The sequence below is a fragment of the Arvicanthis niloticus genome, chromosome 1 (assembly GCF_011762505.2).
Source record: "Arvicanthis niloticus isolate mArvNil1 chromosome 1, mArvNil1.pat.X, whole genome shotgun sequence".
In the NCBI taxonomy this organism is placed as follows: Eukaryota; Metazoa; Chordata; class Mammalia; order Rodentia; family Muridae; genus Arvicanthis; species Arvicanthis niloticus.
In genome coordinates, this window is record NC_047658.1 from 100,905,005 (window position 1) to 100,931,358 (window position 26,354).

A 26,354-nucleotide genomic window follows, 5' to 3' on the forward strand; every position below is an offset into this window, starting at 1 on the left:
CCTGTTAAAAGGAAACTTTTCTCTCAAAATACAATTAGAGCATAATTATGCCTATTTGTACCAGTGAGGTACAAGATAGTCCTAATACCCAGTCCATCCTTTTGTTGACTAACCAGCACCTCTGTCATCTATCCTAAGTAAAACACTTAGTTCTGAACCTGGCTTTTTCCTTGGCTTTAGGATGAATGTCAGCTGATGACCATACACTCAGATCTTTTCTCTCAAAGTAAATAGCTATAAGTTTTCAACCCCATCAGAAATCCAGAATGACTGAGTTGACTACAATTGTGGGAAGCACAAAGCATAGCTTCTAAAACTTAGCCAATTTATAGAGACCTCTGAACACCTGGACACTCGCTCTACTTCAAAACGTTGGAGCATCTGTTCTTCTGCCTTCTGGCCCAGGATCATCTGACAGACCTTAGTGCTGCAGAATTATTAAGGGCTGATTACTCTGTCTAGGCAGATATAATCAGTCGACTATTCTGCAAGTGTGTCCTTTTCTGGACAGTAATTTGTCTGTAGAAGGAAAGTGGCAATTCTTGCCTAGTGGCTGTCTCACCACAACTGGAGTAACTCCAAGGATGCTCAATTTCTTCTTAGAATTTAACATAGGAAGCTGTCCGGAGCAGACAGGTCTCTAATGAAAATGAACATTAATACTGAAATGTTTGTCATGTCAATTCTAAGGATTTCTGATGTTTTGAAAACCAGCTATCCATGTAAGGTAATCTGGACTGTTGCCTGTTAACTCCACTCAGCTATTTCTAAATAAAACATAGAGAACACCCTTATAATAAACTCCAAGTCATGAATTTGCTATAGTCCCTTAACTCACAGGCTGACCATCTCAAATCAGTTAAAAAAGTTAAAGAAGGACTGGGTCTAAGCTTTGTATTCCTAAGTGTGTTATACTGGTACAATGCCTATGAGAGTAACAATATTCATCTCACTCTTATATCACTAAGAAGCTAATGCCAATGAAAACCTTAAAATTTGTAAACAAAGTAAATTGGTGCCATTTAAGAATTTATATCTTCATCTTGATATTAATTATACAGATTTCTACTAATAGGTTATGGCTATGCAATAAACCCTAGCTAATCCTCTCTATTCCGACAAAACCACTACTTTTCCCTAGGGAGACAGCCCAACATTTACCACCTTAGTCCCCATGCCCAGGGAATAGGGGCGCTGACTCATCATTAGCTTCTTCAAGCTGATTATGGGCGTTGAGATATTAGAAGAGGAGTGGGGGGGGGGGGAGAGCAAGTTGACAATCCTCTGATGCTGTCTACACAACATCTTTCTCTGAGATGATGACAGAGTATATGTAGTCCTTTAGAAGTCATTTAGGGGGCTGGAAAGGTGGCTCAGCAGTTAAGAACATTTGCTACTTATGCAGGGGACTGTAGCTTAGCTCCCGGCACCCATGTTGTGTGGTTTGCAACTGGCTGAAACTCAAGCTCCAGGGAATGCCTCTAACCTTGGTGGTCACCTGAACTCATGTGCATATTCCCCCACACAGACATGCATATACACATGTACTGGCTGGTTTTGTGTGTTAACTTGACACAAGCTGGAGCTATCACAGAGAAAGGATCCTCCCTTGAGGAAATGCCATCATGAGATCCAGCTGTAAGGCATTTTCTCAATGAGTAATCAAGGGTGGGAGGGCCCATTGTGGGTGGCACCATCCCTGGGCTGGTAGTTTTGGGTTTTATAAGAAAGCAAGCTGAGCAAGCCAGGGGAAGCAAGCCAGTAAGTAACATCCCTCCATGGCCTCTGTATCAGTTCTTGCTTCCTGACCTGCTTGAGTTCCAGTCCTGACTTCCTTTGGTGATGAACAGCAATATGGAAGTGTAAGCTGAATAAACTCTTTCCTCCCCAACTTGCTTCTTGGTCATGATGTTTTGTGCAGGAATACAAACTTTGACTAAGACAACACATAATTCAAAATAAGATACAACTTAAAATGAAGTTATTTATAGCACATGATTAGGAGATCTACTCAAAATTGAAATAAAATGTCACAAGGTGCAGAAAATGCAAGCTAGTTTCTGTAGTGGCAACTTAACGGATACATAGGAAGTGGTGGTTTAGGAAATGTGCCATGCATGATGACTGGTAAGTTCCTTATTGACAGGAATAGTTTTATTTCAAAACTAAAAGCATGGGTAGGAAATGCAAGGTTGAGATTTAAGTGTGATAATGAGGGTCTACGATAGCAAAGAACACTCATTTATCTTCGGTATGAAAGACATCATATCCACAAGATGAAAAAAAACACACGTACGTATTCTGGTGTAGGTGGGATTTTCTTCCCATGGGACCTGGATTTACTCAACAGCATTCTCGTGAGCATCCCCAAATGCTTACTTAATGGCAATTTATCGAGTTCTTGATCTTCCAAACCACCTTTCAATAAGCAGAGATGAAGTAAAAGGAGTAAATAGATTCTGCCTTTGGGAAGTTTGAAACGTCAGTGGAATTATGATACTAAATGCACAGTAGGGAAACTAAGCAAGACCATGCAAGGTCAATGCTGACCACAGTAGGGCAGAAACAACTGCCTCTGAGGTGAATGGAGGTGAGTTCAATGGTGCTCGTGTGGTATCTCCTCTCTATAGGGGATTCCAAACTTGATATCTCAGGGTATCATAGATGGACAAAATCTTAGGAAGGCCAGTCTACCAGAAAGTGCTTCCACTATCCAAGTCGTGCCACCTATGATGTTGAATCAATGCTTTGTACCTTCAAACAGCTCAGCCCTGAGATGACTTGGTCCCAACAAACACAGTTTGCCTTCTGCCTTGCCATCTGTGCGTTTATTTGAGAAACAGGGATCAGAGGTAAACAGAGATGTGTGGAACAGAAAAGAAGGCACAAATTTTCTCAAGTAAGAAAGTCAGGGTTATCCCTTCCAGTTAAATAGACCCCAGGCTTCTTTCAAATGTCGATTTCTCTCGGCTCACCCAGACATTTCTTGGATATCTTCCATGTTCCCACACATTATCCTAGGTCCTGAGAGCCTGATGGAGACAGAGAAAGGTGGGGCTCATCTCCCTCCCCCGGCAGAGTGGCAGGCATCCCACAACAGCTTTTTCCCAGAGCCATACAACAAGCCCTCCACATAAGTCATGAATGGATGGACTGCTGGAAAAATGAACACATGAGAGAATGTTTTGAAATCCAAACACAGGGATGTTATGGCAATTTCCATGTAACTGTAGAAGACTCTATTACTGAGTTCTGTGACTAACACTCAAAAACTTGGCACCCCAAGGTTTCCTAAATCCACACTTAATAAATGATTGTATATTTGATATTCTTTCTTTACTTCATTACTGTCCTTATATTTTGCTTGGTTTTCTTCAAAAAGAGCATGAAATTTCTATTAGCATCAAGACTCATGAGCCAAGGAATTTGGACCTATTCCTAGCAGCTCTGTACCAGAACCAGGGCCATGACTTATAAAAGGTGCACACATCTTGAATCCTTGCATGATCCATCCTAGATTCTCTTCTACCCAGGTCTTTGGCTCTTCCCAGTTCTTGTCTAGAGCACATCAAGATTGAACAAGCAGACAAAAACTGAAATCACAAAGTTGTGCCATAACGGCCTTAGACTTGGTCTTCTGGGGATGGGGAGGTGGTGGGTTTGCTAAAGTACTGGCTGGACAAGCATGAAGATCTGACTTTGACCCCAAGAACCCACCCATGTAAAAAGCCCAGCATGGCGGCATACACCTGTAATCCCGACATGGAGATGAATGGATCCCTAGGGCTCTCTGACTAATGTGTCTAGCCTAAGAACCTAAGGCCAGTGACAGATCCTGGCTCAAAAAAACAAACTGAAAAGCTCCTGAGGGATGACACTAGAGGCTGATGCCTGGACTCCATACATTTGCACACCTTTGGTCACACAATCCCATCCCACACTGATTTTCTTAAACCAGCATCCTCCAGGTGAACACATTGACCCTCCATAGACTTCAGTCTCTTGAATACTGCACAGAAGTTACCTTATGGTTTTAAAATGGTACAAAGCTTACTATGATTATGGCTCAGGTTTCACACTTGAACCCTTGTTATTGGGTTGGTCTTCTAATGTTCATTTATTTAGATTTAGGTGTCCCAGTTGTTAACCACTATCAGACTCATGTTGTTAGGTTTATAAGGCAAGCCTTACTTGACTAAGCCCTGAAGTTAAGTTTCTTTCTCTCTCTCTCTCTCTCTCTCTCTCTCTCTCTCTCTCTCTCTCTCTCTCTCCCTCCTCTCTCTCTCCCTCCTTTCCCTCCCCCTCCCCCTCCCTTCCCTCCCCCTCCCCCTCCCCCTCCCCCACCCCCTCCCCCTCCCCCTCCCCTCCCCCTCCCCCTCCCCCTCCCCCTCCCCCTCCCCCTCCCCCTCCCCCTCCCCCTCCCCCTCCCCCTCCCCCTCCCCCTCCCCCTGTTCTGACCTTATCTGTTTCCTAAACTGTTTCACCCAAGAGTCACAATTACATTAGACAGAACTCAGTCTTCGCTTATACTTGTGGGTAAGGATTGCTGTGGGGATCTGGCTCTTCTCTTCTCTAGGTCATAAAACAGACATTGACTGTCAAAAGGAAGGCATCAATATAGATCAAACATCCCTACTCTTAAAATCAAACTGGCCCAAAAATCTGAACTAACAACACAGGGAGAAACTCAAACACCTAACCTCATGTCAAGATGTGTGGGCTCTAAACACAAGGTATGAAGTTACTTTACACTCTGCTCATGAGGGATATATAAAACATAAGCGGGTTTTGTGTTTAGACCTGGGTCTGACTCCAAATATGTGCACAATATGTGCAAGTTTGGGATAAAAATTGATAGAGGTACACCACTTCTGCTCTTGAACATTTTTGATATTCTGGAGTCCCTTTTAAATGATGCCACACAATGAAAAGGCATGAATTTATTATCAGACTTATAAACTGAATTTTAGTTTAAAAGGTCTGGCTGTCCCCTGACATCCCAGTGGAATGACCATTGGTAGCCCTACAGAGGCAGGTAACAGCTTCTTCTCTTTCAACTTCACAACACTTGTATTTGCTTTTGTCAGGAATGGTGGGTGTCTTGGTGAAGGTTTCTATTGTTGTGCTAAGACACATGAGCAAAAGCAATTCAGGGAGGAAAGGACCTATTCATCTTACAATTATAATCCATCACTGAGGGACATCAGGCAGGAACTCAAGAGGGCAGGAACCTGGAGGCAGGAGACAATGGAGGAGTGCTGTTTACTGACTTGCTCGCCCTAGCTTGCCCAGCCTGTTTTCTTATAGCACCTAGGACTACTTGCCCAGGGGTGTCATCCAGAGTTACTATGGTATACCAGGTGTTCTGCCAGCTGCCTGGAAGGAATCCACACAGGCTTAGCCTTGCAGCCCAGTGTGATAAACACTTCTATTTCTTAGCTTGTATCTCAGAGATCTTCATTGGTCAAGGAATCTTCTGTACAAAATTTTCTTCAGCATGGCCCTTGTCTTCTTATCTTTCAGATCATTCTATCATCCATCCACTGTTCATTCATTACTTATCCATCAGTTGTTCATTCGTGCATGCATAAACACATCCATCATCTACTTATCCATGTAGCAATCCATCAACCATGCACTCCTCAATATATTCATCACTCACTTACCACCCATGGATGCACCTCTCTATCATCCAGCCACCATCCATTTCTCTACACATGCAACTGTGAGCACACTGTAAGCTCTAATTCCTAGATATGCTTTCAAGAGGTCTTCAGCCCAGAGTAGGGAGACACAGGTGAGTGTGATGAGAGGCCTGGAGATTTGACTCTGGGTAAAGCGGCTGCTGTGAAAACACTGACCTGAGTTTGGATTCCTAGAACCTATATAAAGGCAGTTGGGGAAGTACACATCTGTAATACAGTGTTCTTTTGGTGAGAGACACAGAGACAGGAGAATCTCTGGAAGCTTGCAGCTCAACTAGTCTGGATTATGCAGCAGTATACAACAAATAGATTCTGTTTCAAGTAAGGTGGAAGGCAAGGACCAATACCTAAGGTTACCTTCTGGCTGCCACATGTATGCCGTGCCAAGCATATGTTCACACTCACAAACATATGGATGCACATGCACAGATGCACTCATGCCACAGTCACACACACACACACACACACACACACACACACACACACACACACACACAGAGAGAGAGAGAGAGAGAGAGAGAGAGAGAGAGAGAGAGAGAGAGATACATGAGTACACATGTATAGTACATACATCATACATATGTTATGATGGCTGAGGAAGGAGTCCTGGACCTACTCAAGGAATTAACAGAGTCCCCCCTCCCAGATGGCACAGAGAAGGCTCACAATGAAGGAGAGGGACTCAACAAGTAAGTAAGAAAAGCAAGCAGCAGGTGCTAACTATGGGACAGCACATGGAAAGAAGCAAAGAAGGAACGAGGGCATGCTATTCAAGAACTGGAGCATTCATTCCCTCAGCATGAGATATAGAGGCATATGTCACATAGTAGGATGACAACTGAGGCAGGAAGGACAAGTTGGATTAAGAGCACAGAAGCTTCCGAGGCTAATGTCAACCACCCAAGTCTGGCTTTTCTTGTAACCCACCCTGTCACTGTCATGGCCACAGCAGCTCCACCCTCCTGTAGATGGTCACGGCTACAGGCTTCATGCTGACAGTGCCCCAGGCATGTGCTAAGCATGCACTGTTCTGTTCATGCCACATAGTGAGATGTGAGTAGGTGGGACTTCAGACCTACTTTAAAGCTGATCAAATCAGATCAGATTCCCTATCCTAGGTTTATACCTGGTGGCACTGGGATCTGTGTGTGGAAAGGGGCATGCTTTCAACCCTTACATGCATTTCCTTTGTGTAGTCATGCCCCAGTTCCATGTCTGGCCTCAAAAGTCTCTACCTTCTCTCTGTTTTGCTAACTCCAGTTTTCTGTGGTGCCTTTCTGGAGATGTCTCCATAAAGACCATACCTTAGTGAAATCTAAGGTGGCTCTTGTCACTGTTTTAGGCAGTTCTCAGAGTCTTGCAGGTCTTTGTCATAGTTCACAAGATGGTCACTGACAGTACCACACCCAAAATGTAGCTGTGACCTTCCTCCTTGAAATGGCAGCTGCCACACAAGACAGGCACCAAGAGTGGAGAACTGTCTTCCCCAGTGCTGGGACACTGTCAGCATGAGCTTTTCTCCTCCTGTGGCTGGGGCAGAGAGGACTGCCTTGTCGTATGTCTTCATCCACATCTCACTGAATTCATTCATTTAGCAAATACTGGATGCCAGAGATTTCATAGCATTGACATGTATTTTTCTGCCCTCATTGAATTTAAAGTATTGAAAAAGTAAACATATTCTTGGTCCAAAATGTACTTCAGGTATCCTGTGTTCCAGCCTGTGACCATATTACTACAGGTAAAAGGATGAGGATTCTGAGAGAAATAGGCTTTGAGAATCCACTACCCAATTGTCTGTTCCCATTCATGCCATTATCTTGTTAATCTCTAAGTCATTTAGTATTTTAGTACATGTGATCTTTTTTGAGAGCATACCTTCAGCCACCACTTGATAGCAAGGCTTCTGAAGCAGTTGTGCAGTGTGCTGGCCAGTCTTATGTCAGCTTGACATACAAACGAGTTATCCAAAAAGAGGGGACATGAATGGAGAAGATGTTTCCATAAAATCCAGCTACAGGGTATTTTCTTAATTAGTGAATGATGGGGGAGAGCCCAGCCCATTGTGAATGGTGTCATCTCAACTGGTCATCCTGGATTCTATAAGAAAGCAGGCTGAGCAAGCCATGTGAAGCAAGCCAGTAAGTAGCATCCCTCCATAGCCTCTGTATCAGTTCCTGCCTCCAGGTTCCTGCCCTGTTTGGGTTCCTGTTTTGATGTTCCTTTGATGATAAACTTGATGATCTGGAAGCATAAGTCAAACAAACCCTTTCCTCCCCAATTTGCTTTCATTGCAGCAATAGGGTTTCATTGCAGCAATAGAAACCCTAACTAAGACATGGGGTATATGGAAAGATTCCATTTAATCACAGAAGTCTGTGGCATTCTATGAAATATGCCAAAGCCTCATTTCAGCATGTGACTGACTTCCTCCAGAAGAAGCTGGATCATGATGGGTCTAGAGCTGCATGTCTAACCAGGCACTTCTGCACAAAGGCAAAGCCATTTGCCCAACCTTTGAGGGTAGGGAGTGGTACCCATGATGATTCACACCTGAAATCCTAGTATTTGAGAGGCTGAGGTGAGGGAAACTCAAGTTTCAGGCTAGCCTGGGCAATGTACCAAGATCCCACCTCAAAACTAAAATTCAAAGAAAACACTCCAATGTAAATAAATAAATATCAACATGTGACACAAATACAACTAAGTGTGTGGGCACAGGAAACACAGCATGGGTAACAGGGTATGACAACTATGTTTGTTTCACGTGCAAAGCCCATAGTCTGACAGCAATGGAGGAGAAAATCTATTTGAGTCCTGGAACTGGTGAGGTGGATTTGAGAAGTGCACCTTCTGGATTCACCTATGCACTTAAAACAAAACTGGGTGCTTGAAATAAATTTGGTGGTAATACTAGGAAGCATGAACATTTCTCTAACAGACAAAGCAAGGACAATGACCTTAGACACATCTTTTACACATGTGAGGAAGCCCAAAGGTGGGAGACAGCAATAAAGGGGTTTACTTAGAAATGGGGTGAGGAATGTAGCCCAAAATACTTAGGGATCATATATTTCTTCCTGGACAATCTACATCCACGAAGCAGGGAACATTGGTTCATGAACACCCCAAGTGCTTATCAAGAGAAGCTAATAAAAGCAAAGTGACTCTGGATATAGCATGTTAATTGAGGAAATGCTACAGCCAGCCTTGGTGTGACCCAGTTTTAAGTGATCTAATGTACTCAGCACGCTGGGACTTTGCCAGAAGTCACAGACACCTAATAAGAAGCTTAGATGCTTGGGGGGAAAGGCAAAAAAAAAAAAAAAAAAAAAAAAAAAAAAAAAAAAAGGCTTCCTGGTGGATCTGTGAGGAGTCTGGAGAGGGACACTTTCAACTTTGGGAGATATAGGCGAGGATGGAAATGGAAGGTCTGCCTAGTTGGGACGCTGAACCCTGTGGCTGGTCAACACCTGTCTAAGGATGCAGATCTCACACATGGAGAAAAATTCTCCAATTCTTAGAGGCACTCTGAGCCTGTGCCCCTGTATTGACTCGGATTACTTTCATTTTATTATGCTTTAATTTTTCTTCTGCAGCATTTTATTAGGTTTGTCCTTTGAGTTTTCTACATGTATGAAGTGTATTCTCCATATTATACCCCCCACCTCTTTAATCTCCCTCCATCACTATTGAGTCTGTCTTCCATACAAGTCCCTTTCCCACATTCACATCTTTTAAATTTGTTGAGACCAGCTGGGCTTAACAGGATCTGCTGTGTGAACACTGGGTTTGAACTACCCATTGGAACCTGATGGGCTTACCCATGGGCACACTTCTGAAGAAAATGACTGTTCCTCTATCAGAATCCACTATGTACTAATAGTTCAGCAAGATGGGGTAGGGTCCCATGAAACACTTCAAATCTACCCATGATTGAGGGTTGACAGACCCCGTCTTGTGCAGGCCCAATGCAGGCAGCCACAGTAGCTATGAGGTTATAACTGCAGTGCCTGTACCATGTTCAGGAGACAGCATCTCACAGTTCTGCTTCCTGCCCTCCAGTTCTTATATTCTTTCTGCCCCCATCTTCCACAGTGATTCCTGAGACTTAGGGACAATGTCGGTAGAAATGGCTGGTTTGGGACTGAACACTCAGCCAAGACTTATTCTTAGCATCTCAAGCAGCCACTTACCTCTGCATTCGTGAAGCTATGCAATATGATTCTATGAAATATGCCAAAGCCTCATTTCAGCATGTGACTGACTTCCTCCAGAAGAAGCTGGATCATGATGGGTCTAGAGCTGCATGTCTAACCAGGCACTTCTGCACAAAGGCAAAGCCATTTGCCCAACCTTTGAGGGTAGGGAGTGGTACCCATGATGATTCACACCTGAAATCCTAGTATTTGAGAGGCTGAGGTGAGCTCTTCTTGCAAAGAGAAGCTATGACTAGGCTAGAAGTTGTATTCATCTATGGGTATAATCGCAAACGCTTAGAAAGCGGACCATTACTGTGTCTCTATCATAATTAAAATGGATGCATTGAAGTGTTTCGTGCAAATGTAAAAACAAAGTCTAAAGTCAGCTCTGAGCACTTCTTACAATCAAACTAACAAGTGAAACAGAAAATGAGTCCTAAGTCCCTGAATCTCCACAAGCAATATTAACTCAACCTTGTAGACAACATTAAAACAAGATGGTTCATCTCAAATGTCAGCATAGAAAAGTGGCACTCTCCACTTTATTCATCTGTATTTTCGCTCCAAGGATGCCTCTTTGTGCTGGTTTAAGGTTTAAGCATATTGCTTAAGCTTCACATGTCTGAACAGAGGAAGCAAATTCATATGCACCTCCAATTACATCAGGAAGCAGTCTTTGAATGCCTATATTGATGAGAAAGGGTGTGACCAACATAGATTTGAAGCAGAGGCAGGATAAAAAGATTAGTAGTGGGTCAAACTTTATTATTCTCACTTATAAATGGGATCTAAGACAATCAAAAGCAATCCACAAGTGGTTACCAGGGGCTAGGAGAGAAGGGTTGGGAAGGTCTTGACCCTTGACTGAATAACACAAAAGCTCAGTTAGATACAGGAATATGTCAAGATGTTTAGTATAGGACATGGTGATGGTTAATGTCATGGTTTGATTATGCTTGGCCCAGGGAGTAGGACTATTTGGAGGTGTGACCTTGTTGGAATAGGCGTGTCATTGTGGACGTAGGCTTAAGACCCTCACCTTAGTTGCCTGGAAGTCAGTATTCTGCTAGCAGCCTTCAGATGAAGATGGAGAACTCTCAGCCCCTTCTGCACCATGCCTGCCTGGATGCTGCCATGTTTTTACCTTGACAATAATGGACAGAACCTCTGAATCTGTAGGCCAGCCCCAGTGACATATTGTTCTTATAAGAGGTGTTTTGGTCATGATGTCTGTTCACAGCAGTAAAACCCTAACTAAGACAGCTAACAAGAGAGTATGGTATTTTTTAAAATTACTGAGAGATCACAGGGTTTCACCAGCCAGCCAGCCAGCCAGCCAGCCAGACACACAAACATGGGTGTGAAGGACTATAGGCATTAAAGGGTTCATTTAGACATTGCACAATACATATACACTTAAAAACAATATGCATCTCTCTCTCACACACACGTAATGTTTATTTGCCAATGAAAATATATTTTAAAAATCTTCACTAATTATATATTAATTGTAAATCTCATCAAACTCCTAGGGAATATTTTTTCTTTCTTACTACTCTTCTTAGTTTTAAGCTTCTGGGAACTGATATTTCAAAGAGCCACCAAACTGTTAAGCATACATTAAGTAAAACTCAAGACTGGGGTGAGAAGCTTGTCATGATTCAGGCACACATGCTTTTAAAGCCAACCAGGGTGTCTTTTAACGAGCTTGCCTAGGGCTCACTGGGCTGAGTGGAGCAGGGTCAGGGGAGGGAGGCTTGATTGGTGTAAATAGAAGACAGCCATTTATGCGTTGTCTGGCCCAGCTTTTGTGCTACCCCGGCAGAATGGAGTCACTGTGACAGAGGCAGTCAGGCTAAGATACCCAGTGCCTGTACTTTTGTAGACTCTCATCCTAGGGGTGCTATTTGGTTTGATTTACTATTCGATTTTGATTACTGACCCCATTCTGTGCAATTAAAGGTTAACTTGCCGAAGACTGATAAACCACAAGCGGTTCTGTTGGCTAGAGCGGATAAACCTTGAAGTTTCGGTTTTATTGGCCTGAAGGACATTAACCAGTTTTGTATCTAAGTCAGCATTCTTATTTTATCATTTTTATTTTTTCTTTCAGCCAGTGTCAGCTTGGCCAAGACCCTAATTAAGGTGATGTCTAAATCTTTGATAGATGCTCACTGCCCACGTATGTGAGAGTCATGTCTTTAACTTTCCAGACTCTCTGCCTTGATATAAATGACTTCCATTTTGTCAATGAGCATATGTGCATTTACTGAGCAGATTGGCCCTTGGGGCCCTTTCAGTGGAAGTATTGTGTGAGGGTGGAAGGTGAGGGAATTCAGGGCAACAGCTCAGGATGGTAGAATGGTGGGAAGCAACTCAACTCAGACAGCTGTAACTCACTGGTCATGTATAACATACATGGGGAAATGTATGATCGCTCAGTCACAAGACTGAGGAGGACAGAAGCAGAGGGTTTCATTCATTCAGTTAGGATTCTGTGCATCATGAGGAGGCATAGAGGACATAGGTAGGGATCCATGGGAGCAGTTGTGACTTATCCCCGACAGGAAGGAGGGAATAGACTGAAGCCAGAAGCTTAAAGCAGAACCTAAGAAGTCAGAGGGAACCAGTGACAGTCTCGGGGATGGGACATGCATTTATAAGGTGGGTTGATAGCACACCTCAGGAGCAGAGGTGAGCCTGGAAAAGGATTTGATGTGTGGCATGAAGAGCCTGGCTCACTATATAGGGGACCTACATGTCATTAGTGTTCAACAAATCGTTAAGCAGCTTGGGCATTTGATCATTCGCTTTGAAAGTATACGTTTAGTATGGAAAGATAGCCATGTAGATTAGGACACTTGCATTGAAAGCAGGAAGAACAGAGTTCAGATCCTATTACTGACAAAAGTTGGGCACAATCTTTTCACACTGTAACCCACTCCCATACAAAGCAGGATGGAGACAGGAGGATCATGGTAGGGGGATCTCTAGCTGAATAACCTGAGCTGTAGGGTCAGTAGGAGACCATGTCTCAAAGAAAGAAGGCAGAGAGTGGTAGAGGGGAATACCTGATACCCTCTTCTGGCTTCTGCACATCTTGACATATCACACACACAAGCATTGTGTTTTTAAAGTAAGTACATCTTCATCACCCACTTGGACTTGATTCTAGGTATAGAGATATGGTAGTGACCAAATGAGACAGCTGTCCATGGTATTTTGGAGGATTTTATGATAAATACTTGAGTAAAAGAAAGAAGCATGGTGAGCAGAGGTGGTGGTGCAGGAGGGTTGCCACTTCATGAACCTTCTCCAACAAAGTCATATGTGACTAGAGACCAAGGGAACTAGGTCACTTGTGAGGACATCTCAGACAGACCCTTGAGTTAGCTCTGAGCAATGAAGGTACTGGAAAGTTTGAGCAGAGGTTGGTGAGAAAGGATTCAGACTTCACAGAGACTCGTTCATAGCTCATGAGACATGCTTGATGGTCCAGACAAGTGGATGATAGTGTCTTGGAGAAGGGGAATTGATGAGCTAGAGGATGGAAGATGATGTTTATCTGAGATCAGAGAAGGTATGGTACCAGGGGATGTGGCCAGGTGCAACTCCTGAAGATGTAAAAGATGATCCTTAGGATTCACTGATGGAGTGGGAGGTCCTTCTGTCATAGAGATGGAAGTGTCAAGGGGGTTCACAGGATTAGGAGCCTGAGAGTCCCCTCACCCAATTTGCAGATTGAAGGGTGAAAGGGAGGCAGGATGAAGCTGCTCAGGGAGAGCATTCCACATTGGAGTCATGAGGTAACCTCCAAAGCACAGACTGTTGGGGGAAGGGTTCTGTAATATGACAGGAGGCTTCATGGCTTTTGCATGAGTGTTTATTTAGAATGAGCATCACCAGAGCTAAAGAGATGACCCAGACAATAAAAGCACTTGTCATGCAATCATGAGTAGAGTTTGGACCCTATCATGTATATAAAAAAGGACCTGATTCCCTCTTTTGGTTCCTGGACATGCACAGGTGTGTGTACCTGTGTATACACACACACACACACACACACACACACACACACACACACACACACACACACACACACACACACCCTATGCCTCTAATTCCCCCAAACAAATAACAAAATAAGCATAAATAAGCAATCACCAAATCATGGGAAGCAATGATGCAGGCAAGGCCTCCCTTGAATCAGGATGATGGCCTTCCCAAGCAGCCCTCCTCAGATGGCTCTTTGCCCCTGCCTGGTGGGCCCTACTCCCGAGTCTGCAAGCACAAAATGGAGTGGTAAGGCACTGCTGTCAGCTACCATATGATTTCCCATCTCCACAGACACTTTTTAAAAGACTTAATTTCAACTGTGGCAAAGGAGAAGTCATACTATCTGGAGAGAAGTCTAATGAAGTGTTAGATGACAAAATTTAAATGCCCAGGGAGGGGTAGGGTGCACCAGCCAGTTCTCCGTCTCTCTCACATGTGAGAGCTGTTCCTAGCCCCTGAAAGGAGCCATCAGAAGAGGCAAGATGTTTTGGGGGTCACTGACTTTTGAGGCAAAAGATGGGGCATCTGCTTTGTACAGGCAAATGCTTTGTACTGGCTGAACACAAATCCTGTTGCTTCTATTTCTGGGTCTGAAGGCAGAGGTCTCTTCACATCCTACTGCAGGCTGTGGGTACTGTGTCTGCCTGGCTTTCATTGTGGGGTCTACTACCTGGCATCCATCCTCACAAAGCAAATGAACAACCCATTGGAAACACAGTCCCGTCTCAAGGTATGTCTGGGCTTCAACCTGACAATATGCTCTTTCAATTCTGTTTTTCTTTAAACCTCACCAAATTTCATGTGTATTTATGAATATACGGTTACTGCCAAATTCCTGGCAATTTATTCATATTCAAAACTCCCAGCTGTGGTGAGAGGAGGGTACATTTTTTCAAGATGGAAAGAAATTATTTTCCCAATATATCAAAAGTATGTCCCATTTTATGGCCACATATCTGATCTCAAAGTGTGAGGAAGGAAGGCTAGAGAAGGTCTGGGGATATCGTTTTCTTCGGAGGTGGGGGAGGCTGACCTTTCTATGGTGCTCATTGGGCCATAGGCTTACGGAGAACAGTAGAGTATAGAGTATTCACACTTGCTTATAAGATAACTCTCTTAGCAGGTCATGGCCCCTCAGACTAACCAGGTGGAGGTTTGGTTTGGACGATTATATGGAAGGTTCTGACTGAGTGTAAAGAAAAGTGACTAGACACAGAACACAAGAATGAGCATGCTCAGGGGTGGTGGTCCCCCAACCTAATGCCTCAGAGAGAAACAGGGCTAAAGTGCAGGTTCACCCCCAGAACGCACATGGTAGAAGGTAAGAACTGACTCCCACCCACCAGGTAAGTTGTCCTCTGGTTTCTTCTGCCTGTGCTCTGTAGCATGCACATGTGCTCCACCCACCCCACAACCCCCCCCCCCCCCCAGCCCCAAACAACTTTTTTTATAAAAAGATTATTTAAAGGGGACTGGAGCACTGACTCAGTGGTGAAGAACACTGGCTGCTCTTCCAGAGGACCTGGGTTTGATTCCCAGTACCCACATGGTGACTTTCAACTGTAACTCTAGTAACAGGAATCCAACATCCTCTTCTGGTCTTGAAGATACCAGGAGTGCATGTGCACAGGCTTTTAAGTAGGAGAAACACCTATATACATAAGATAATGATACAATAAAATCTCAAAAGATTCTCTTTATTTAATAATTTTTTTTTTTACTGCAAAATAACAAGATTATAGTTTGGGACTTGCCATCAGAAAAAAAAAAAAAAAAACAGGAATCAATACAAATAACAAGGAATCCACTAGGTGATCCCATTTGTCTTCAGTGTGTGTGGCTCAGGTTTCCCACCGGGCCAAAACCTAGGCTCCACAGCTCTCTGATTGTACGTTCACTCCCCAGGCACAAGCAGGGCACCTCCAGCAACACACTTAGTAACTTGAGGATTCGTAGCAGTACTTCGTGTCCAACAGAAACCGCTCTGTCTGCTAAACAATATCTTGACTGCAAAGCTTCTCTGACTGTTGGTGGATCGGCAATGACACAGCACAGGCACAGATAAAACAAACAAATACGACACAGAAGCAGAATTCTGGAGTTATAAGGCTCAGTGTGACACCTTGCTCCATCACGCTATGTGAGATCTTAGACCTCTCTTAGCCATGGCATCTGAATTCATGAGGCCTCCATATGACATCCCCACATGTCAGCATTGCTGGGGTGGGAGATGTTGTAAGACAACGTGCCTGCAGGGGATGAAGAGACAGCTCAGCAGGTAAGGGTACCTGGCTGCTTTTCCAGAGAAAGGAAGTTGGATTACCAGCACCCAGGTGGCTGCTTATATCTGTCTCGAACTCTGGCCCCAGATAATCCAATTTCCTTCTTGAGCACTGCACAGAAGTAATGAAAATAGACACAAATGCAGGCAAAACAATCGCATAAACAAATGAAACATTCAAAAATATTTTTAAAAGACAATGCCTGCAGAGGCCTGAGAAGGGAAGCCAAGGATGCTTTTGGCCACGTCAGCTCTCACAGCAAGGGTGACTTCATGCACAACAATGCTTTATGTACTTAGACATCAGAGAAGAAAAAGATCTTAGTAGCTCAGAGTCTTCCAGACGTTAGAGGAAGAGTCTAGCAAGGTCTTTAAGATGGGTCTTGGAGAGCTGCTGGTTCTTAGATTGTACGGGATTCTCAAGGCAGTAGAGATGCCTTGGACATAGACACAAATATTAAAAATGTTCATGGGATTTATATCAGCCTGGGCACCAGCAGGCTTTCTTATGAGAAATAAGAGGAGGCCAGAGTAGAAAGGGAAATACCCAGCTAGGAAAGATCATGGTCACCAAGCCTGGGGAGTTAGCATTGATTTCGTGAGCAAGGCTTTTGAGCACTGAAGCAGGAGGAAAATTGTATCTGAGAGATGCCCACTGTACTGGCTGGTTTTGTGTCAACCTGACACAAGCTAGAATCATCAGAGAGGAAGGAACCTCAGCTGAGGAAACATCTCCATGAGATTCATCAATAAGGCATTTTCTCAGTTCATGATCAATTGGGAAGGGCTCAGGCCATTGTGGGTGGTACCACTCTGGGCTGCTGGTCCTGGGTTCTATAGGAAAGCAAGTTGAGGTAGTCAGGGGAAGCAAGCCAGTAAGTAAAACCCCTCCATGGCTTCTGCAGCAGCTCCTGCCTCCAGGATCCTTTCCTGACTACCTTCAATAATAAACAGTGAAACGGAAGTATAAGCCAAATCAGCCCTTTTCTCCCCAACTTGCTTTTTGCATATGGTCTTTCATCACAGCAATAGAAATCCTAGCTAAGACACCACGATGGTGGGTTTTATGAGAGGAGTTATAATCGTCAAAAAGAAAAGTCCAGCTCCTAGCTTGGGTCTGTGACTCTGGCTTTGGTTAGAAACATGGTCTTTAGAGATGTGGCTCATACTGAGGGAGAGCCCACCTTTCCTTTGACATAGACACCCAGAAATGAAAACCATGTGAAGTCACAGAAGGGATGCAGGGATGATGGACACATGACAGTGGAGGCAGAAAGTGGAGTAATGTAAGCTAAGAAATGTCAGAAGCCACCAGCAGCTGGAACAAGCCAGACAAGTTCTACCTCAGTGTCTCTAGACCAGGCCCTGCTGGAAATCTCAGCCTCTTGACTGTGGGCTTCTAACTTTTAGAACTGTGAAAGAGTTAAGTATGCTTGAGTATTTTCTCCACTATCTGCTTTGTTTTTGAGATAGCCATTCTTTTACCTAGAACCTAGAGGTTGTTTACGTTAGCCTGTGATCCCCAGTGATGCAACTATCTCTGCCATACTCCACTGTTCCAATTAACCAGTGCTGGGATTATGAGCATATGTGTGTCTTTTCTATGTGGCCTATCAATCATTTTATTTACTGGGTCACCTCCCCAGCCCCAAGTCCAGTAGTGTTCAGTATGTTGATATGCCAGAAATGACTGAGCAGGCCATGGGCCATGAGTAGAATGAGGACTTGGATGTCCAAAACAAGTGTTTTACTTATGTTTCTGTTGCTATGACAAAGTATCTTGACAGAAAGCAACATAGTGCAAGACCAGTTCTAGGTTATAGTCCATTATTGAGGGCAAGCTAAGGAGAGAACTCAAGGTAGCTAGTTGTATAATATCTACAGTCAAGACCAGAGAAAAAGGAATACACCCACACTGCTTGCTTGCTTGTGCTATTGGGCTTAGTGTCCAGCTAGTTTATTTACACTTATACACGAGGCCCAGCCCATAAAATAGTGCAGTCCACTTTCAGAGTGGGTCTTCCCATTTCATTTAACAATCAAGGCAATCCCCCACAGACATGCCCATAGGCCAATCCGGTCTCCTCATCCTCCATCATCTTCAGGCAGATTGATCATCTTAGGTGATTCCAGGCTATGCCATTAAAACTAACAAGCACACCAGAGAATATCTTAGTGACAGTGGGGAGAGTTAAGAAACTGTCCTTTGAGAAAAGTGATGAGATTTGAAAGACCAGGAAGGCGGGAAAGATAGCATGGTCAAGTGGCTTCTAATGGGTATCTTTTCATGGAAAGAACAGCTACACCCAGAGAACCTGGTACTCTGAACTAGACATTGGGTGGAGGCCATTGTGCCAAAGAATGGATGGCTAGCTGTATCTGTAATGATAGAATTCATTCAGTGGGAAAGAGGAGCTTCAATCCACAGGATACAAGCACTAGAAGCCAGGAACCCCAGACTTCATCTCTGGTGCATTCTGGAGACATACAAAATTGGAAAATCAAAACTTTTCAAACATCTTGGCTGGAAGATTCTTTCAGTGGCAGGAGTCCCAACCCCATGAGAGGAATGTGCCCCGAGCCTCCACGTGGGTTAGAGCTGTCGGTACCTGCAAAAAGCTTTTTCTTCAACTTGGGATCACTAGAAATATAACTAAGGCATGCCATAATTGTTGGTTAATTTGTTTCCAGTGAATTGGTTCCAGATTCAGGCTTTTCCCATTATTACCACTCTTACCTCTTCTGGTGCACCCTGAAGTTCATCAAACTATAATTTTGTATATGCTTAATGACTACCCAATGACATTAGAGAGTCTGGAAAGGTTCCTTTCTCATTTTGAGATATCCCACCCCATAATCCAAGGGCCTGGAAACCCCAAAGTTCTCTAGTTCTTCTTCATGCCTCCCTCCCTGTTTCCCTTCAACCAGAAGAAAAATAAAAGTTCACTTCCCAGTCAGAATAATTGCCACAGTGAAGAAAAGATATTTTTAAAAACTTTCTCCCCAAATTACAGATCTGAGATAATGACAAGAGTAAAATTGTAGTTTCAAGCCTGGAGCAAAAATCCGTCAACGAAAAACACAAGCCACTCACAACATGCAATTTTCTTGGGGCCAAGAGGCATGAAATGCACTTTGCTACAATGGAAGTCTCATCATCGCTAACTGTCTCAGGACTCAAGTGGCTTCAGGTTGTACAAGGTCCCCAAATTACCCCAGGTTCACAGAATTTCGCCTTGAACTTCTATTAAAGTTCAAATTGAGATCTGATCCTCAGACCGCTACAGAGAAAACCATGTCTCTGAGACACTTGCCTTCATTTACTAATGGTGGAGTAGGTAGGCTATAGAGGATTTTGAGTCTAAATTCTCATGAGCTTCCTCTTAAGAAACCATCTTCATGAAAATTAAAGTGGCCAAAATGCACTATGTTGATAATATGAAGAGAAACAGATGCACAGTAATGGAGATGGCGCAGGGCTTGTTACCAAGGCAAGATCCATGTAGACCTTCCATTCCAATTCAAGGTTTCGTTTTCACCTTGAAACTGAACAAGAATGTAGATTTTACTTAACTTATGGGCATCATATTAATGTCTTTTTTTTTGAAAGAAGGAACTAAAAAGCATTCTTTATTTGACATGCATATTAATAAATCCCTCCCAGCATCTAATATTCAGAAGGATTACAGTGTGAGGGAGAGGAATACCTTGGTTCAATTGTAACAAAAATAATATTTAAGGTAAATACTGCAACAGACGTTTTAACTTTATTTCATAAAATCGAGTAGGGTGGAATTCCTATGGAATGTAGGTGCCTTGGCCAAGAAAAATTATGTTTTACAGATTTCAGACATCCTTTCTGAACAAATATAGAAATGTAAACACCAGGAAACACAGAAGTTGGTGAGAAAACAATGGTTTAGGAGTAAACTGCATCCAAGCAACTGTTACCTAAAGTACCCAGGAGCTGTCTATCTTCAGACAAGAAATCTTGTCTTGCAAACACACCCCAAATATCCTTTACTTATTTGACAGGATCTGACTAAATATCTTTGAGGTAAAAATTTCCTTCTTATTCCCAAATTCCTCAGAAATTTTTAGGCAGATTTTTTTAAAAAGATGTTTCATAACTGTGGGCAGTAAGAGGGTATGACCCATAGAAACCACACCATTGCACCAGCTTTCACTTGGGAGTCTCACTGTTACAGGGACTTTACTGTCTATGGAGGTCCATTCTTGGAAAACTGGAGGAAGTCTGACTTCGTGTGTGTGTGTGTGTGTGTATGTGTGTGTGTGTGTGTGTGTGTGTGTGACAGACAGTCCATTTTTAGTCTCTTCAGATGTCTTCAGTCCACTCAAATCTACCCAAGAGCTAAAGGACTTCTGCAACAAATTCTCCTTTGTAGCAACAGTCAACACAAGGGTACCAGTGAGGATGGTGTGACCGCCAAGCTCCAGGCACCATTCCCTCCCCAATTCACCATGGAAGTAGATCGTGGCAGGTCCCTGGCCCTTGGTGAATGAGTATGCCAGGGAAATTTCTAGAGAAAGATTTTCTTTCCTAAATAATTGAGCAAGGCAAGAGAGGAAACACAACTTCTTTCATTAAAGAGTTAAGACATTTAATGTTGCACATCAGTGGAATACTCGAAAGTGCAATCAGTAGCTGCGACTGAGAGATGAAAACCAAACAGAATCACCATGAGCCTCCACAGAGACCAAATGACATCCAGCTGCTATATTAGCAATGCTGTGCCTGCCTGTCTATATGTAGTAACTTCCTGTTGGCAAAGCTACTTGGGTTGGGTACTCTGCCACTGGAACACACAGGCCTGCTTCATGTACTGTCTTTATAGGTGGAAGTTCTCTGGAAATGCTTTCACCCTTCAAGTCTTAGTCGATGGTCAGCTTGGAGGAACCTCACTTGGGATTCTCTAGGGGAAGCTAGCTACCTTTCCCATGGTGCCCTGTGCACCATGCAATTTACCACTCAGTTCTTCATTAATGGGTCCCTTCCTAACAGAATTAGCCAGAGAACTCATGGTGCTTGGTGCAGCTGTTAATATGGCGCATCTCTCTTCATAAAGTATTAGGGATTTGAGATAAGGACAGAACATTAAAGCAGCCACAGGATCCTACAGCTACTCAGCACCTTCATGAAGTCTGTGTTGCTTCTAGAAGAGAAAGCAATTCTCACCCCCAACTCCCACCCCTATCCTATGGCAGTAAGCTTTATTCCCTAGACTTAATGGGAACTTAGTGGGGGTAACACAGATAACTTCCAAACTTAACACCACAAACAAATCTTCAAAGCAGGGCATAAGCTAACAAGTGAAAACGACAGTTCTCAGAAGAAAGAGACATGAAAAAGTGCTTACCATCCTGAGCCATCAGGGAAACCAGAGCAAATTAGAACTGCTTTTAGATCTTGTCTCACCTGGGTTAGAATACAAATAACAATAGAAACCAAGTACCAAATGCTGGAGAAGGTGTGGGGAAAGACAATGCCCTTAATTACCACCAGTGAGAGTGTAACCTGGTACCGCCATTAGAGAAATCGGTATAAAGGATTCTTAAAAAATTAAAAACCAAACTACCATCTGGCCCGGCTATGCCGCTCCTGAGTGTATTCCCAGAGGACTGCCAGTCCTACCACAGAGAGACCTGTACATTGTGTTCATTGTTTTCTGAGTCACAATAGTAAGGAAATCAAGTCACCAAGTATACAGTCAAGACTGAAAAACACTAGACAGAGCTGCAGGGCAGGCTCACAGGATCCCTCAGATCCATGAGTGCTAAACCCTGACCCTTATGGAGTCCAGACTCAAGGAGAGATCTGTTTTGCTGACTACTGTATACCTAATACCCACTGTGGTGTCTGGCATGCTTAAGTATACACCCATGAATGTCAATTGAGCACAGGGACTCAATAAACATTTATTTTTCAATATATAAAATTGTGACTCAATAAGTGATTCTTGGGGACACAAGCCCCCAAGGATGGAAATGATTTCTTATACCTATGACTTATAAGCTCTTTGAGGAAAAAAAAAAAAACACTTGTACTGAAGATTTTAAACACATGGTCATTGACTGTCCTTGGAGATGGCCGACTAAACAAGATTGTGTTTTTATACCCATGCCATGAATATACTGGTCTCAATGGTCTCTCTTTCCTTTCCCCTTTTGCTGGTGACATGGCCTCACTTCTTGTGGATTAGATAGGTCTGGTCATATCTTCCGTCACAGATATAGGCACGAGGGCCAAATTAAGCCCATGGGATGTTGACTTCCTAGTCATTGAGCTGGCTCAGTGGCAAGTTATTTGGAAGCCTCCCTTTCTTGTCCTTGCCAGTTATGGGAAACATATCAGCATTTAGCTAGGCTTCCAGTTGATTATGGATAAGTCTGGGGATGTTTAAGATCTTCTGGATCATCATATTCATCCGGAGAGAAGGGGCCCTGATGGTTTTAAGTCCCTCGTCTGGCCATACCTGAAGTAAGATGTTTCTTTTCCTTGTAGTAGGTTGCATTAACTTTTTTTTTTTTTTTTGTCACTTGGTACTAAAAAGAATTCACAATATATATATATATATATATATATATATATATATATATATATATAAAGTTTTCTTCTTTTATTGAAAGTAGTTTCTTTTTTCATACAATATATCCTGATTATAGTTTCCCCTCTCTCTACTCCTCCCAGTTCCTGCTCATATCTCCCCCATCTGGATCTACTTCCTTTCTGTCTCTCATTAGTAAAGAACAGGCTGGGGTTGGAGATATGTCTCAATGGTTAAGAGCATTGGCTGCTCTTCTAAAGGTCCTGAGTTCAATTCCCAGCAAATACATGGTGGCTTACAACCATCTATAATGAGTTCCAATGCCCTCTTCTGGCCTGCAGGTATATATGCAGATAAAGCAGTCATATACATAATAAATAAAATAAATACATCTTAAAAAGGAAAAGGACAGGCTTCTAAGAGATAGCAGCCAAGCATGACAAAAGAAAATATAATAAGATGAAGCAAAAAGTATATCAAAGTTGTATTTGACAAGCCAACAAGAGGAAAAAGGGTCCCAAGCATACGCAAAGAGTCAGAGATTCAGTTATTCTCACAGACAGGAACCCCAGTAGAGTGATAGAGATACCAACCCACTCACAGTACCTTTGACTCAAAATTTATCCTGTCTACAAAAAATGCAGGGATGGGGGATGAAGCAGAGACTGAAGGAATGGTCAAGCAATAACCAGCCCAACTTGAGACCCATCCCATGGACAAGCACTAATCTCTGACATTATTAATGATACTCTGTTATGCTTGCAGACAAAAGTTAAACATGGCTGGCTGTCCTCTGAGAGGCTCCACCCAGTAGCTGACTCAGATGAATGCAGACATGTACAGCAAAACAGTGGATGCAGTTTGGGGACTCCTATAGAAGAATAGGAAGAAGGATTGCAGGCCTGAAGGGGATAAGAACTCCGCAGGAAGACCAACAGAGTCAACTAGCCTGGACCCTTGGGGTTCTCAGAGACTGAACCACCAACTAAAGAACATACACAGGCTGGACCTAGGCCTCTCTGCACATACATAGCATTTGTGCAGCCTGGTCTTCATGTGGATTCTGAACAAATGGAGCAGGGGCTATTCCAAAAGCTGTTGCCTGTCTGTGGGATATGTTCTAGCTGGAATGACTTGTCCAGCCTCAGTGGGAAAGGGTGTACCTAGCACCACAGAGACTTGATTTGCCAGGGTGGGAGGGTACCCAGGAAGACCCTATCAGTTCAGAGGAGAAGGGGGGATAGGAGAAGGATCGTGGAAGGGCGTGCCTAGGAGGGAGGCAGTAAGAGGAATGTAAAGTGAATAAATAAAAAAATTAAAACAAAACAAAAAGCAAAGAAACAAAGAATTCACTTTTTATAGAAAAAAAGGATGTTAGTTAAGTTTATTTCCCTAAAGTTTAACTTTTTAATCACAACAATCCATTTTAGTAGGATGGCAAAAGACTTCATCCAATGTTGGTGATAGAAGTAAAACTGAAATGAAAGAGATCTATCACGCCCACGAACCTATCACCACTTCTTAAAGTTCAAAGATCAGTATGTGTATGTCACATATGATCTATCTTTCTCATAGAACAGTTTTCCAAGGCAGGCTGGCTTCTTCCCCACAGGTGTAGCACTTCTCACCATGTTCTGTAGACAGAGAGTCAAAGCCCAGGCTGAGATAGCTCACCTCAGAAACTGAACCTTCCCATGGCTCTCTCTGTTTCACAGGTCCATTCAGCAGGGCTGGGGCATGCCTTATACAGTTGTCTGAGACCAGCTGACCAGCATCACTGGCAGGATTCCTTTGTATTGTTTTTGAGTTAATAACTTCTAAAATTTGAGATGGTCTGGTTACCAGATGATCAGCATTTTAGACAAAACAGCATTGGAATTGGAGTCGGTTCTGCTAATGCATGCTGGTTTATACACTCATCCACATTAAAGCACACACACATCATAGTCCAAAAATTATGGTGAGAAAATGGTATTACGGCTCTCCCACAAACATCTCATGTGTCTGGGGGAAAAGCCTATCTTTCCCCAGCAGCATCTAAACAAACCAAGTCTGAACTGAGCTCAAATTAAGCCTACTGTTGTGATCTCTGCTGCCTGAAGCGGTTAAGCTTTCATTTCTGGGAGAAAATAGACTGTAAGAAAGCACCTTCATTCTGCAAGACAAAAACAACTTGCCCATGAAACTTATACACAGACATGGATTTCTTTCTTACCCTTTTAAAGTGTTGGCTAATACACCAGAGATGTTGACCCCGTAAATCCCACCAAAAGCAGCATCCCATTAAGTTCTGTGCAAAGGGACACTCCCCTGCCTAGCTCAGAGACACATTAATCTACTCTTGAAAACATTTTCAAACATAAGCATTAAAGGAAAAGTTGACTCTTTCACACTCAGCTATGGAATTGTGTAAATCATAACATCACATGCGTAAGGAGACGTGCATTCAAATCAAGTGTGATTCACCACATTGCCTGCCTGCTGTCAGGAGGGGACCCTTCTCCATTACAGGACATTTATGTGTGTCTGTTAAGACTAAACACCAGACAATTACGGAGTCATTTGATAGATTACAACATTCAAAGAAACACAAGAGCGTCATGCCTTGACTTCTAAGTGTACTTCAATGGGGGATTTGATTTTTTCCCCCTGACTTTGCAATTCTCTGCAGACAGAAGGCAAAGGATGAAGAACACAGACTGGAAATCCCTTAGATGAACATTCTGTGGTCTGTAAATGGGGAATAAGAACAAAAGAGAGAAAAGGAGCTTTATGCCTCTTCACTGGCAGAAAGCATTGTTCCCTGTTTCCAAACATGTTAGCAGAGTTGATATCCTTTTGACTTTACAAACAATGAAATCCAAGAGTGCAGTAGTGGCACACACCTTTGCCCTCTAATTGGATTTAATGCCACTTAACAAGTGGGAACTCATGCCTGGTACTGGGAACCTAGCCCAGCTAGTAAAGCCTTGGGTTTTGTAGGAAAACCTGCAGCCACTACCCTACTAAGCCAGTATAACCCCAACTTACATTATAAATATTTATCCTCATACCCACAGATCAGTACAGTTCTCACCCTTCAACAATGAATGTTCTCTTTGCAACAGAAGGATACCACTACACAAAACCACAACCAATCAAAATGCAGACTTGTGGAGCCCAGTCTCAACTGATATATCTACTACACAGCTCCTTTACCTAAGGCTCAGGGATTATTGCAGAAGGGTGTGTGTGTGTGTGTGTGTGTGTGTGTGAGAGAGAGAGAGAGAGAGAGAGAGAGAGAGAGAGAGAGAGAGAGAGAGAGAGAGAGCTAGAGGAAGAGAATTTGATGTGAGCTTGTATCTCCTATAATTGCTAAAGAAGCTACAAACATGGTTGCTTGAACATGATCTGAACAAAGAAGATGCCAATAGACATGGTAAACGTGTATGAGTGAAAGTTCAGAAAGCCTCAATATCCTAGACAAAGAATTACAGGCAGCTAAGGAATACTGAGAGCAGGAGAAATGGTCTTCCCCAGGGAAGAGCACACCAATTAGTAATCC

At 43.1% G+C, this 26,354-nt stretch overlaps 1 protein-coding gene and 1 non-coding gene across 2 annotated transcripts in view; both read right to left on the reverse strand.

Annotated features, from left to right (window-relative positions):
• Adam12 (ADAM metallopeptidase domain 12) overlaps window positions 1-26,354 on the reverse strand; it is a 328,831-nt gene that overhangs the window by 150,708 nt on the left and 151,769 nt on the right. The gene's annotated exons all lie outside the window — the stretch shown is intronic.
• Window positions 15,912-16,122, reverse strand: LOC117701324 (small Cajal body-specific RNA 13). The gene has a single exon (XR_004605682.1).